The sequence below is a fragment of the Hevea brasiliensis genome, chromosome 14 (assembly GCF_030052815.1).
Source record: "Hevea brasiliensis isolate MT/VB/25A 57/8 chromosome 14, ASM3005281v1, whole genome shotgun sequence".
NCBI lineage: Eukaryota > Viridiplantae > Streptophyta > Magnoliopsida > Malpighiales > Euphorbiaceae > Hevea > Hevea brasiliensis.
Genome location: NC_079506.1, coordinates 45,868,832 through 45,882,632, shown reverse-complemented (window position 1 = coordinate 45,882,632; position 13,801 = coordinate 45,868,832).

The following is a 13,801-nucleotide window of genomic DNA, read 5'->3' as shown; positions in this document are numbered from 1 at the left end:
TATTAGATGCAGGTATCATATACCCAATTTCTAATAGTAAATGGGTTAGTCCAGTACATGTAGTTTCTGAGAAGGGTGGGACAACTGTTATCCAAAATGCAAACAATGAACTAATCCCTACTAGGGTAGTCACAGGTTGGCGAATGTGCATAGATTATAGGAAACTGAACAACACTACTAGAAAAGACCATTTTCCTCTCCCTTTCATTGACCAAATGTTAGAAAGGTTAGCAAAGCACTCTTATTTCTGTTATCTAGATGGGTATTTGGGAATCTTCCAAATTTCCATTCACCCAGAAGACCAAGAAAAGACCACATTCACTTGCCCCTATGGAACATTTGCATAGGAGAATGCCTTTTGGTCTTTGTAATGCCCCTGCTACCTTTCAAAGATGCATGATGGCTATTTTTTCTGATTATATTGAAAATATCATGGAAGTTTTTATGGATGATTTTTCTGTCTATGAAACTACTTTTGATGATTGCCTAGCTAATTTATCTAAGGTATTGCAAAGATGTGAAGAATCAAAACTGGTCCTAAATTGGAAAAAAAAATGCCACTTCATGGTAAGGGAAGGTATAGTTCTAAGACATTTGACATCAGAAAGAGGAATTCAGGTTGATAAGGCAAAATTTGAGATCATTGAAAATATGCCACCACCAACATCAATCAAGGGAGTGCGATGCTTTTTGGAACATGCAGGGTTCTACAGAAGATTCATTAAAGATTTTTCCAAAATAGCTAAGCCACTTACCAACCTGTTAAGCTAAGATGTTCCCTTTCATTTTGATGAAAATTGCCTTGTTTCTTTTAATAGGATCAAAGAAGCCCTGATCTCAGCACCAATAATGTAGCCATCAAATTGGGAGCTACCATTCAAGGTGATATGCGATGCGAGTGACTTTGCAAGTGGAGTGATGCTCAAGCAAAGAAAAGATAAAATCTCCATGCCATTTATTATGCTAGCAAAACACTCGATGACACGCAAATCAATTATGCTACCATAGAGAAGGAATTCCTAGCAGTAGTGTTTACAATGGACAAATTCAAATCTTACCTAATTGGGTCAAAAGTCATTGTATTCATAGATCATGCTGCAATCCGGTACCTTTTGAACAAGAAGGAAGCAAAACCAAGGCTGATTCGATGGATTCTACTCTTACAAGAATTTGACTTTGAAATCAAGGATAAAATGGGATCCAAAAATGTAGTGGCTGACCATCTTTCCAGGCTGAAATTGGAGTATACAGGAGACTTTGAGGATTTGTCAATAAATGACTCATTTCTTGATAAACAATACTTACATTCTCCAAGGCTCCATGGTACGCTGACTTTGTTAATTTTCTTGTATGCAGGGTACTGCCTCCAAATATGACTTATCAGCAAAGGAAGAAATTCCTACATGATATGAGATATTACATATGGGAGGAACCTTTACTATACAAGAGATGTAATGATGGGCTAATAAGAAGATGCATACCAGAGGAAGATATGGAAAGTATCCTTCATCACTGCCATTCATCACTATATGGAGGACATTTTGGCACCTCAAAAACAGTAGCTAAGATCTTACAAGTAGGATTTTACTAGCCACATTTGTTTAAAGATGTGAGATCTTTTGTCCTAGCTTGTGATCAATTCCAAAGAACAGGTAACATTTCAAGTAGGAATGAAATGCCACTACATGGTATACTTGAGGTAGAATTGTTTAGTGTATGGGGGATAGACTTCATGGGCCCATTCCCCTCTTCCCATGGAAATAAGTACATTCTGGTTGGTGTTGATTATGTGTCAAAATGGGTAGAAGCAATAGCCATACCAACCAACGATGCTAGAGTGGTCACAAGATTCCTTAAGAAGAATATCTTCACAAGATTTGGCACACCTCGAGCAATAATCAGCGATGGAGGAAGTCACTTCTGCAACCAACAATTCGAAACACTAATGAAAAAGTATGGAGTGACTCACAAGGTGGCCACACCTTATCATCCTCAAACCAGCGGTCAAGTAGAAATCTCAAACAGGGAATTGAAGTGGATTTTAGAGAAAACTGTAAATAGATCCAGGAAGGACTGGTGCATGAAGTTAGATGATGCACTGTGGGCATACCGCACTGCATATAAAACCCCAATTGGCACAACACCCTTCAGACTGGTTTATGGAAAATCATGCCATCTCCCTATCGAACTTGAGCATAAAGCTTACTGGGTAATTTAGATTCTAAACTTTGACCTCAAAGTTGTTGGTGAAAAAAGACTCCTATAACTGAATGAGTTAGAAGAAATCTGACAGGATGCATACAAAAATGCCAAAATCTTCAAGGATAAAACCAAAAGATGGCATGACAGGCGCATAGCAAGGAATGAAATAAAAGAAGGAGATCTTGTCCTGTTATTCAACTCTAGATTGAAACTCTTTCCAGGGAAGCTGAAATCAAGATGGTCTGTACCTTTTAAGGTCACTCAAGTCTTCCCACATGGAGCAGTAGAAGTATGGAGCGAAACCTCAAGAGCATTTAAGGTCAATGGCCAGAGGCTGAAACTTTATTTTCAGGGAGAACCCATAGAAATGGGAGTCAATTACACCCTCGACCATCCTACTGACAGACCATAAACAAGCAAAGTCTAGCTAAAGACTATAAACAAGCGCTTTTGAGAGGCAACCCAAAATTTTTCTGAATTTTTTCTTCTTTTCCTTTTTCATATTGACTTTTTGGTTCATACTTATTATTATTTCATTTTGTAGGACCTTCTAGAAAAAGAAAAAAAAATGGGAGTAGAGAACAAGAGAGGAGAGGAATCACCAAGTCAGAACCATAAAAGAGAAGATTAAACAAAACCAGGGAAGTAGCTCTATTTGCTAATCTTTGCATCCATTTCATGTGTTTTCATTTGGAAAAAAAATTCCGAAAATCAAAAAGTACACGGGTCGTGTATTGGTTCCACACACCCCATGTAACTTTCTGGAAGTCCGTAAATTTCTTACAATTTTAGCTCTCAGGGAGACAAAAAGTTATACGGGTCCATAGCCCAATTTACACGGACCGTGTAATGTTGCTAGCAGAATAGCTTGAAGACAGAAAGTTACACAGGTCCTCTTTGTACTTGACACTGGCTGTGTAACACATCCAGCAAAGCAACTCGAGAGGCAGTAAGTTACACGGGTCCCAGAGCTGCATTTACACGGGCCGTGTACTGTGATAGAATTTGAAATTTCCGGGCAGAAATTTACACGACCCTACATGTCGAGACCCGTGTAGTGATACACGACCCGTGTATCATATCGCAGACGAGACTCTTGGGGCATGAAACGCGTGAAACGAAGAGTCCTAATGGTTCTTTAAATGCTCCCTCGCATTAAACCCATTCATAAAGGCAAAACCCTTCATCTCCACCCCTCCTAGTCTATAAAAACCCCTCAAATCTCTTCTCCCTTCACCAAACCCTACTCTTCTCCTTCCCAAAAACTCATCAATGGCTCTTGCAAAGAGATCTGGGCCAAGAATCTGTTCTTCCTCAAGGCAAGGGGGAGAATCCTCACCTTCTTCCCCTCAGCCGACACCCCAATGCCCAAGAACAAAGGTAGCCTCTCCTTAACTCTCTCAACAAGCCCCTCCTCCACCGCGACACCAACAATAAGCCATTCCCCAACCAGAAATCTCCATTCCTTGGGGATTCTGTGATGATGCCCATAAAGCAATGTGCACCCGGCTTCACACCCAAAAAATAAGCTCCACAAAATACATGGATTTTGCACTGCTGGAGCAAATTGGGCTACAAAATGAGATCAACGGGCTACTCGATAGCATCGGGTGGACAAGGTTCGCCCAACTCCAGTTCCCAGCATATTGAGACACCACATTGGAGTTTTTGGGTAGTTTTAAGGCCACATTATGGCCTACTGATAGGGAAGACAAAGGCAGAATTGAATTTCGCCTCCTGGGTGTCGACTTGGTAATGAACATAGATGAGTTCAATGCCATCTTCGGCTTTGACAGGGCCGGCCACCAAGAGATCCCTAGGAACCGCATGCTCTATAACAACATCAACTTCTGGAGTTCCATTGCCTCGAACATGGAGCCATATAACTCTAGCAAGTCTAAATCTATGGGCATCACAAGTCCAGCCCTACGCTACATGCATTGGTTTGCAGCCCATACCATCATGGGCTGTAGTGACAGCCTTAGCATGGTAAATGCAAATGAGCTATTCTTCTTGTGGTGTATGGTCACCGGGCAGCGCTGCAGCACTGGCTTCTTTTTGTGTAACCACCTCCGCCACCACTGTCATAAGTCTACTAGGCACATCGTGCTCGGTGGCCCTGTTACAACCATAGCGCTCCACTTCAGATTTGTTCCAGGACATCACAGGCTGCATTCTGTCACTGGAACATCAAGGATAGATCAAACCATCTACATATCCATGGGGATATGTAAGAAGGTGGGCAACACCTGCTACCTGCTGGATGCCGAAGGGAATGCCATCCCTCAAAGAGACGAAGCACAAGAAGGACCTAGCGAGACTTTACAGCCACAAGCGGAAACTCAAGAGCCCATGTTTTAGGAGTCCCCCACTCGAGTGCCTCCATACACACCACCACCCACAGATCCGATACTCGCATACCTACAGTGCATGGAGACCACAATCAACAATAGGATGCGAGCAATCGAGGACAGCCTCCAGGAAACCCACAACAAGTTGGACATGCTAATGGAGAGGGTTGATGAAGAGGAGCCAGTATCACTATCATCACCATCAGAGACCTTTTAGACCAAGGACTATAGGATAGGTTCTTTATTATAAAATTTTGAATACCTTAGTCCTATATTGCAATAAAAGGTCTCTTTTATTTGCTTTATGTCCAAACTTTTCAATGCTTAATAAATAATATGCTTTCTTATAATTTGTATACGTTTTCCCTAATTTTGCATATTATGTTAATATTGAGGACAATGTCCAATTTGAGTTTGGGGGGGTACAAGTGCATTGCATATCATTACATGCATATCATTACATTGTTTAAATTTAGCTATAATATTATTGTGTATCAAAATTCTAGAAACTAATAAAATATTAAAAATTTTTGAAAATTTTGAACTTTGAATTGTGAAACTTAGAACTATAACCAATTTCTAGTAAGCTAATAATTGGACTCCACGGGATAGAGGAATGAATGTATCTGGATAGGCAAAAAGGGATTCTAACATGTTGTCTATGAAAAACCTAATCTCTTTAGTGGAACTAGACTAGTTAAACCCCTTCATAGCCATTAATCTGCAACATTGAACTTGTGAAATCAGGAGAAAATTTTTTGAAATACAAGCAAACCTAAGAATGCTTCAGAAGCTCTAGAACATGTCTCTTGGACCTATCAAGGTGAAATCCTAGCATATGCTTGATGAAGAAATGATTAAGGCATTCTTTGCTATAGCCTAACTAAGTCTTAGCCACCCCTAATTAAAATGTATATCCCTTAGATTTTCCTTGCTTACCCATATTATTTACCTAGCCCTTAACCTAAAAACATACCTACCCTTTTGAGGAAGCTAAATGCATAAGTAAAAAGTATATTAAAGTGCAAAAAAAAAATGAAGAGAGGATGAAGAACTTGAGAAAGAGTGCAAGTGTGAAATGCCTTCCTAACCCAACAAAAGCAATGAGTTTGGGGGAGAAGACAAAAGAGACTTAAATAAATAAATAAATAAGAGAGAGAAGAGAAAAAGGAAGCCTCAAGAATCATGGAAGCATGCTTGGCACTATAAAAACTAAAAGCCCTTCCTCTCCAAACAAAATTTATAGAATAAACTTAGTATACTTGGTAGTTTTTGCATAAAATGCTATCCTCATATTTGCATTCCCTATAAACCCTTCATTGGCAACCAAGTCATTATCCCTTTAGCCCCATTACAACCATTTTAAAGACCTTTTGATCTTTTGAAAAGTGTATGCTACATTAGTGGAGATAGGAAATTGAGATATACCTATGAAGTTGGAATTGAATTACTTCATCACAATTACTCATAAAAGAGGCAAATTTAGGGGAGTAAGTGTTTCTCAAGTTTACCCTGATAAAACAGCTTAGTTATGACATATTAATTGTAACACCCCTATATTCGATAATGCGTTCTACTATTCCGGTGACTAGTGTTGTCCGGACAGCTAGGATGCCTAGAACTACACTTCGATATGAGTGAGGAGACATTAAATAATGAAATACAAGAAAAGAAAATACAAGAAAAATAAAGGAAAAATAATAGTAAAGAAATGCAACCAAGTTAAGTGAGCCGGGAACCCTAGCGATGGGTGACCGTACGGGGAAGTCACGGCGTGAACCGTTGACTAGCCCTGGACCGTGGGGAACCCTAGAAATTAATTTTAAGACTTAAAGAGACATCAATTGAAGTATAAATATCATTAGAAATATCAAAGAAAAATTAAATAATTAGTACAAAGAAAAGTGAGAAATCGAAAAACGGACAAAACCTAGTGTTACCGAAAAATCGAGAATGCAACCCGAACAGGGGCATTGTGGTCATTTGACACCCCGAGTTGTCTTTTGACCTAAATGTCCATCAAAAATAAATAATAGTACACTTGGAAAATATAATAAAAAATTAATTTAGGGGTACCTAATGTAAATAGCAAAAATGGAGAGTTAAATGTGGGAAATTGAAACTTTTGAATAAATTAACATTAAACTTGCAATAGTGCTCCACTAACTCATTAAAGTGGACCATTTAATCTTCATCTTGGACCAGCAGATTGTCATCTTCCTCATTTCTCAAAATTCAGCCAAAAATGGAGAAGGGAAGAACTCCATTGCCGCATAGTTTTGGAGCTCCATGCAAGGGTGATCCAAGCTTCTTTCTCTCCACTTCCCTTCATTAAAGTTAATCCTCACACCATGGGCAGTAGATAGGCAGCAAGAAGATCAAGTTTTGGTGAAGTTTTGAAGAGTTTCCAAAGTGGTAAGTATGTATTTTTTATTAGTGCTTCATTAAAGTTTGTGAGGAGGTTATGGGTGTTTGATTTATGGAGAAATTTTTGAGGTTTGATGTTGAATAGGAGTGTGTATTTTTGGCAGCCATGGAAACACCTTGAAGGCAGTTTATTTGTTCCTGTAAATGGTGAATTAAATGATTGATTAAATGTATATTGTGTAGGAAATTGTTTGGGTGATGTATACTTGGTATATGTAAATGTGAAATGAAATTTAAAGCTTGGAAATTAATGGAATGTAAATGTACCATTGTGGCAGTTTGTTAACTCTTGAGGAATGCTGGAATTCATGCTTGGTTTATGAAATAATGGTGTTGAAATGTGTTGGTTGTTATGGCAGTTTGAGTGTATGTATGGTGGTATAAAGTGGGACATGTAAATGGGCATGAATTGGTGATTGAATTGTTGTAAATTGAGTTGGACAAATTCTGCACTTGTTGGTGTACATTGAATGTAATTGTAAGCTGCCAAAATGACCTATAATATGTTATAAATTATGTTTAGGTTGTGGTACAACCAGAATTGGTTTGAAGGTTAAGTTTGGTGAGTGTTAAAAGTGATGCTTGATGTGTATGCAAGAATTTCAATAAGGCAGTTTGAGTTTTAGGCCTATAACTTTAGGTGTGTGACTCCAATTGGTATGAGACCAATTGGAGGTGAAACTAGGCACAAAATGTGCCAACTTTCATGAAGAAAGCTTGCCAAAATTCTGCTTGCAAGGTAGCTTGAAAAATGACCAAATCCGGATTAAGTGCAAGTAAGGCCTGAAAATTGACCAATTGGGCAGCAGTTAGTATTTAGGCCATAACTCACTCAAAACAGGTCCAATTAACCTGAAATTTTAACCATGAATAGTTAAGACCCATATCTACAAGTCTTATGCAGACACCAAAGCCCAGAAATGACCATAAGCAAGTCAAACAGCTTGCACAAGTTCGGGTCCAAAAACTGGCCGAACCTAAAATGACCTAAAGTGACCTAAAATGACCAATTTTGGTGCAATTTTACCAGCAATAGTAAAATGACCATAACTTGGTCTACATAACTCAGAATGACCTGAAATTTTGCCCCGCGTGCAATAAGACATAGATCTACAAGTTTGTAGTTTAGACCGAAACCCAAAAACCGAGGGAACTAGGTCGTCCGGCTAGGTCAAACTAGTATCCCAGAATCCAGCAAATTGCAAGAAAATGCAGTATACACGGAAATGAACTTGGTAACATGTACCAACCCTAAAAAACTATCGAATGTAACATATTAGAAACGTTAAAACCTAAATTACCTAAAACGCATCGAGGATCGATATATTAAGTTGATTAAGGAAATAATAGCATTCAGTGAATTATTTATCAAACATTATCGTTAGAGATAGTTTAATTAAGTACTGAAATACTTCAAATTGTGTTTCTCAGTTAGCAAAGACTCAGGGAGAGGGAAGGAAACACTGAGTGAAGACCAAGAGACAGTTATCAGAGGTTTGTGCACAGCTAGTTTTTTGTTAGTAGTATACCCTAGAGCATATCATTTAGTATGTATCTTGTACATATTTTTATTAATAAAAGGCATTTCCACTTTTCCATTTACATAATATATTTATGTGTAATAGAAAAGGTCCATTGATATTTTGTTAGAAATATTATTCTTAAGTTGTTAAGAATATGAGTGACAATATTTCTAGCACAAAGTATCATAAATATGTTCACAATCGAGGATACTTCATAATAAGGACATGACTTATCCAGAAAGATTGTATTCATGTTTGTTCCCAAGTTATTTATATGAGATATAAATAAGATGGAATGGTGAGTCTCATGCCACATAACAAACATGATAGGCACTTATAAATGATAAGTAGGCCGAACCAGTGACACTTATGACAAGCACATGGAGTTTACTCTTGTCAATGTTTTATCATAAATCATATCAGTGCATATAATCTTTAGACCTGAGATAGCACAGTTATCTTGTATATAGGTAGTTTGAGTTTGATACTGCTTTCATACTTGTACTGTGTATGGGTATATGGGCATGTGTTGGCTCCTACTAGTTATATATGGAGGTAGGTGTTGATCAAGATGGAATCTGTTCCTCTAAGTAAATAGAGATAAAATCCTATGTTTATTTAATTGTTCTTGATGTTTCAAGTTCCTGGCCAGGACAGATAGATTTATTCAGAAAAGAGTTTATGATGAGAAAATCTTTTAATCAAGAACTGGAATTAAAAGAGAACATAATATTCATAGCAAATGGAGTTTGACATAAACCATGACTCCAGCTTGAGTTGGGATTTTGTAACAGAGAGATTCTAATGCATGGTAACATATGATTATAGGTTCATTTAAGGTAAACCTTATTACTAATTGGGTGGCCATGGCATGCTATGCTGGGTGTTAACCATGGTCTATGAGGTTCATAAAATGATTTAGAGAAATCATTTATGGTAAGAAAGAGTTATGATGATATTAAGAGTTGATACCATGTCTCATTGCCAATTAGTGATGAGCCTAGTAAGTCACACACATACACAAGTTATCACCTATTTAAATATGATTTAATTAATTAATTAAAGAGTTTAATTGATTAATTAAATAGGTTTGGTTTACAATTAAATTGCAAAGTCCCTAGCATGACTTGAAACCAAATCTAGATTATTGGATGTATAATATAAGTTAAATTTATATTTAAAGTGTTTAAATATGAATTTAATTAATGAGAAATTAATTAATAGAGATTAATTAATTAATTTATATTTGATATAAATTAATTAGAAGAAGAAAAATAATTATTTTGGGTTGAGAACTCAAAATTAAGACACAGGGGCATTTTGGTCATTTTGCAGTGTGACACGTGGCACCATGAGATGGTGACACATGGGATTACACATAAGCTTGCCAAATGTTTTTTAATCATGTAAGATGATTAAAATCAAGATTAAATATAGGTTTGACACTTGGCACAATGTGATTGGGTCACTTAAACCTAGAGCTAATCAAAGGGTGACATGTGGCAAGGGTTTAATGTGTTAACCTAGCTATTTAAGTGTTGTTATGAGAAAATAAAACACAACCAGCAGCCACACTCCTTTGTCACGCCATTTTGCAGCCCTCCCTCTATTCTTCTTCATCTCTCATCAATTCAAAGAGATTAGCCATCAATCTCTTGAATTAAGAACACTAGAAATTGTTTCTAGTGTCCTGTTTACATCTTTAATCTCTTAAAAGGCAGAACTTGATTTTCTAATTAATAGAAAAAGCTTTAGAAGCTATTCAAGGGCTGCCATAGGTGTTTTTGGTGTGGACAAGCTAGAGGGACAACATCTGGTGTCCTGAAGACGAATCTCAAAGGCGCAGACACGCTGCAGTGCATCAAGAGGTTAGTGTAATCGTTCTTGATTTAATCTAGGGTTCTAAAATTAATCTGATTAATTTTAAAATCTTAAATGGCAAATACAGATCCAAAAACATATTGAAAGAGTTTTAATATGTTGTTTATCATTGAAATCAAATAGATAAAAATAAATCTTGCATGATGCATGTGACCCTAGGTGAAAATTTTTGAATTCAATGGTATAAACTTGTGTTTTTCATGCTTCCGTTCCTTCAATTGGTATCAGAGCCACTATATTTGCCATTTAGATTGTTGATTATATGATTTAATTGTGTTTGATCATGAGATCAAAAGTACATTGCTGGTTGCAAAGCAAGTTGGCGGCATACTTGAAAAAACACCATCAATGGTGCGCATGGTTTGGCTTCCATGGGTGGTTTAAGGTTTGGCTTTTAATTCTGCAATTGTTGTATGATCTAAGGCCTATTCTTTGACTAATTAAAGTGTTTAATTAGTAGTTTTTATCACACAATTAAATTATGATTCAAATCAGAATTTTAAAAATTGTTTGAATGTGATTCAAATCTGAATTTTAAAAGTTGTTTGAATGTGATTCAAATCTGAATTTTTAAAGTTGTTTGAATCATATTTAAATCTGATTTTTTAAAATTGATTGAATAAAATTCAGATCTGATTTTTTAAAAAATGTTTGAATGTGATTCAAATCTGATTTTTTAAAAAATGTTTGAATGTGATTCAAATCTGAATTTTTGAAGTTGTTTGAATGTGATTCAAATCTGAATTTTTAAATTTGTTTGAATGAGATTCAAATCTGAATTTTTAAATTTATTTGAATCATATTCAAATTTGGATTTTTAAGTTGAATATGAGATATTCAATTTAATTTAAGTATGTATGTTTTATTTAATTGTTAAATAGTGATATGCATGATGGATGATCATGGACTATAAAAGACCAATGTGATTGGATTTATTTCTTTTATGTTTCTTTGGGATTGTAAATTAATTAATTTATTTTAATTTATTTTGGGCATGTATTATTAAGTTTGTAATAATTTTTGGGTTGTAATTTCATTTATTTAAGTTCTTGTAAATTCGCCTTGGTATGCCAAGAATTACTATGTAATATTGGATTGCAAGAAGTTCAAGGATGTCAAGAGCATTGGTGGGACCAGTGGGAGGAATTCAAGATCAAGTGTTGATTATGTACTCCTTCAGCAACTCTTGTAAAATGAATGAATGAAATGCACCTAGGAATGCCCTGATTCAATTCTTGGTGGCTCGGAATTGAATCCCTTAGAAAGTCCATGATCATACCATATTTACTGCTTATCCATGAATGCATGAGATGTATGGGAATGTATGCAATTATATGATATATGCATGCTAAATGGATAATGTGCAAAGTGAGACCTTAATAGTAAATAGAATGACCATAAAATCTTCCAAACAAATGATTAAGTTGGAAATGCTATAATTAAAGTAATTATAACATAGGCCCTCCATTGGGGCAATTATTTTAAGAAATTTTAAATAGTTGCATAAGATGCAATTTATTTAAGAGATTTTCTTAAGAATAATTGTTAAGCATGAGATGTTGTAAATATGTAAATGGTTTAGTGGCCAATATTGGATGTACCTGAGGACATTAAAATTATTTGCATAATTACTAGCTCAATGGGATCAACTTAACTAATGCAAGATAAGTCAATAATAGATGTACCTGAGATTTTGAGCATTAGGGGCTACATAAAGGATTGAACCTCACATGAGATGTGATGGGCAAAGAGTTGCTCACTTATAGTTTATTGTAATTCCAATAATGGATGTACCTGAGGATGATCAATAGAATTATAAGAATTCAATCACCCACTAGAAATCCATCCAACTAGGATTTCCGTTTTCTACTTTGGAAGTGTAGGATTCGCTAAGTTAGTGGGAGGACCAATTTGATTAAAAGACCATAATCATTTTGGTTAATTACATGATACATTTACTAATTAATCTGGTTATTTTCTGCGATTAATTTTACGATAAAAATGAGCACAAAACAACCACCACCATCCAATATCCTTGCAAGCATACTTGATCACAATAGGTTGACAGGACCTAATGCTTGATTGGCTAAGAAATTTGAAACTTGTCTGAACCTTGAACATATAGGATATGTTCTAGATTCAAATGTTCTGGTCCCTTTCCTCCGGAGGCCACACAAGAGGAACATGAAACTTTGGACAAGTGGAAGGAGCATGATATGAGAGCTAAGTGTTACATGCTTGCTTCCATGAGTAATGAGTTCTGAAGCAACATGAGAACATGTAGAGTGCGAGTGAGATCCTCCTTCACCTACAAGAGTTGTATGGTGAGCACAGCAGGAATGCTATGTAGGAGATATCTAGACAGCTATTCCGTATGAGGATGTATGAGGGATAGACTGTTGGGGATCATGTCCACAAGGCGATTCGGATGATTGAGCGGTTGGAACATCTTGACTTCAACATGGATTTCCAACTACAAACGGATTTGATCCTTCATCCCTTCACGAGTCTTTTGGGAATTTTGTGACAAATTTCCATATGACTAAACAGGTATGGAACTTAGCTGGTTTACTCAACATGTTGGTTATTGCCCAAAAGAATATGCCAGCCTATAAAGGAAAAGAGGTTGGTTTGGTTGCATCTTCTTGTGCTGGAAAGTCCAACAAGAAGCAGGGCCATAAGACAAAGAAACCTCAGATTCTGGTCCTTCAAGAAAATAGCTAAGCAGAAAGGGAAGACCAAAGTGACAAAGGCAAAGGAAAGTGTTTCCACCGCCAACAGAAAGTGTTTCCATTGCCAATAGGAAAGTGTTTCCATTGCCGATGAAAGTGTTTCCACGGCGAGTATAGCAATCTAAATGAATGCAATGCGGTGGTGAAAACCATCTCAAGTTCAAAATATATTTGGCACTTAAGGTTATGTCATGTTGCAGAAGATAGGATTACAAAATTGGAGAAAATGGGGATTCTATCCTTATTGGACTCTGAGCCTACTCCAACTTGTGAATCTTGCCTTGAGCAAAATGACTAGATCACCCTTTGTTGGACAGGGCTAAAAAGTGAAAATATTTTGGAGCTAATACATAGTGATGTATGTGGTCCATTTAAAGAAATGACTAGAGGGTTTTCATTATTTTATTACCTTTCTTGATGATAAATCAAGGTTTGGGTATTTGTATTTGATGAAATACAAACATGAATCTTTTGAAAAGTTCAAAGAATTTAAATCTGAAGTAGAAAATCAAACAGGAAAGAGTATTAAAGCTCTTCGATCAGATCGTGGAGGTGAATATTTGAGTACTGAATTTGATGAATACTTGAGAGAGCATGGCATTGTTTCTCGGTGACTCCTCCAGAACGCATACGGTGAATGGTGTATCTGAAAGGAGAAATCGTACCCTATTGGATATGGTACGTA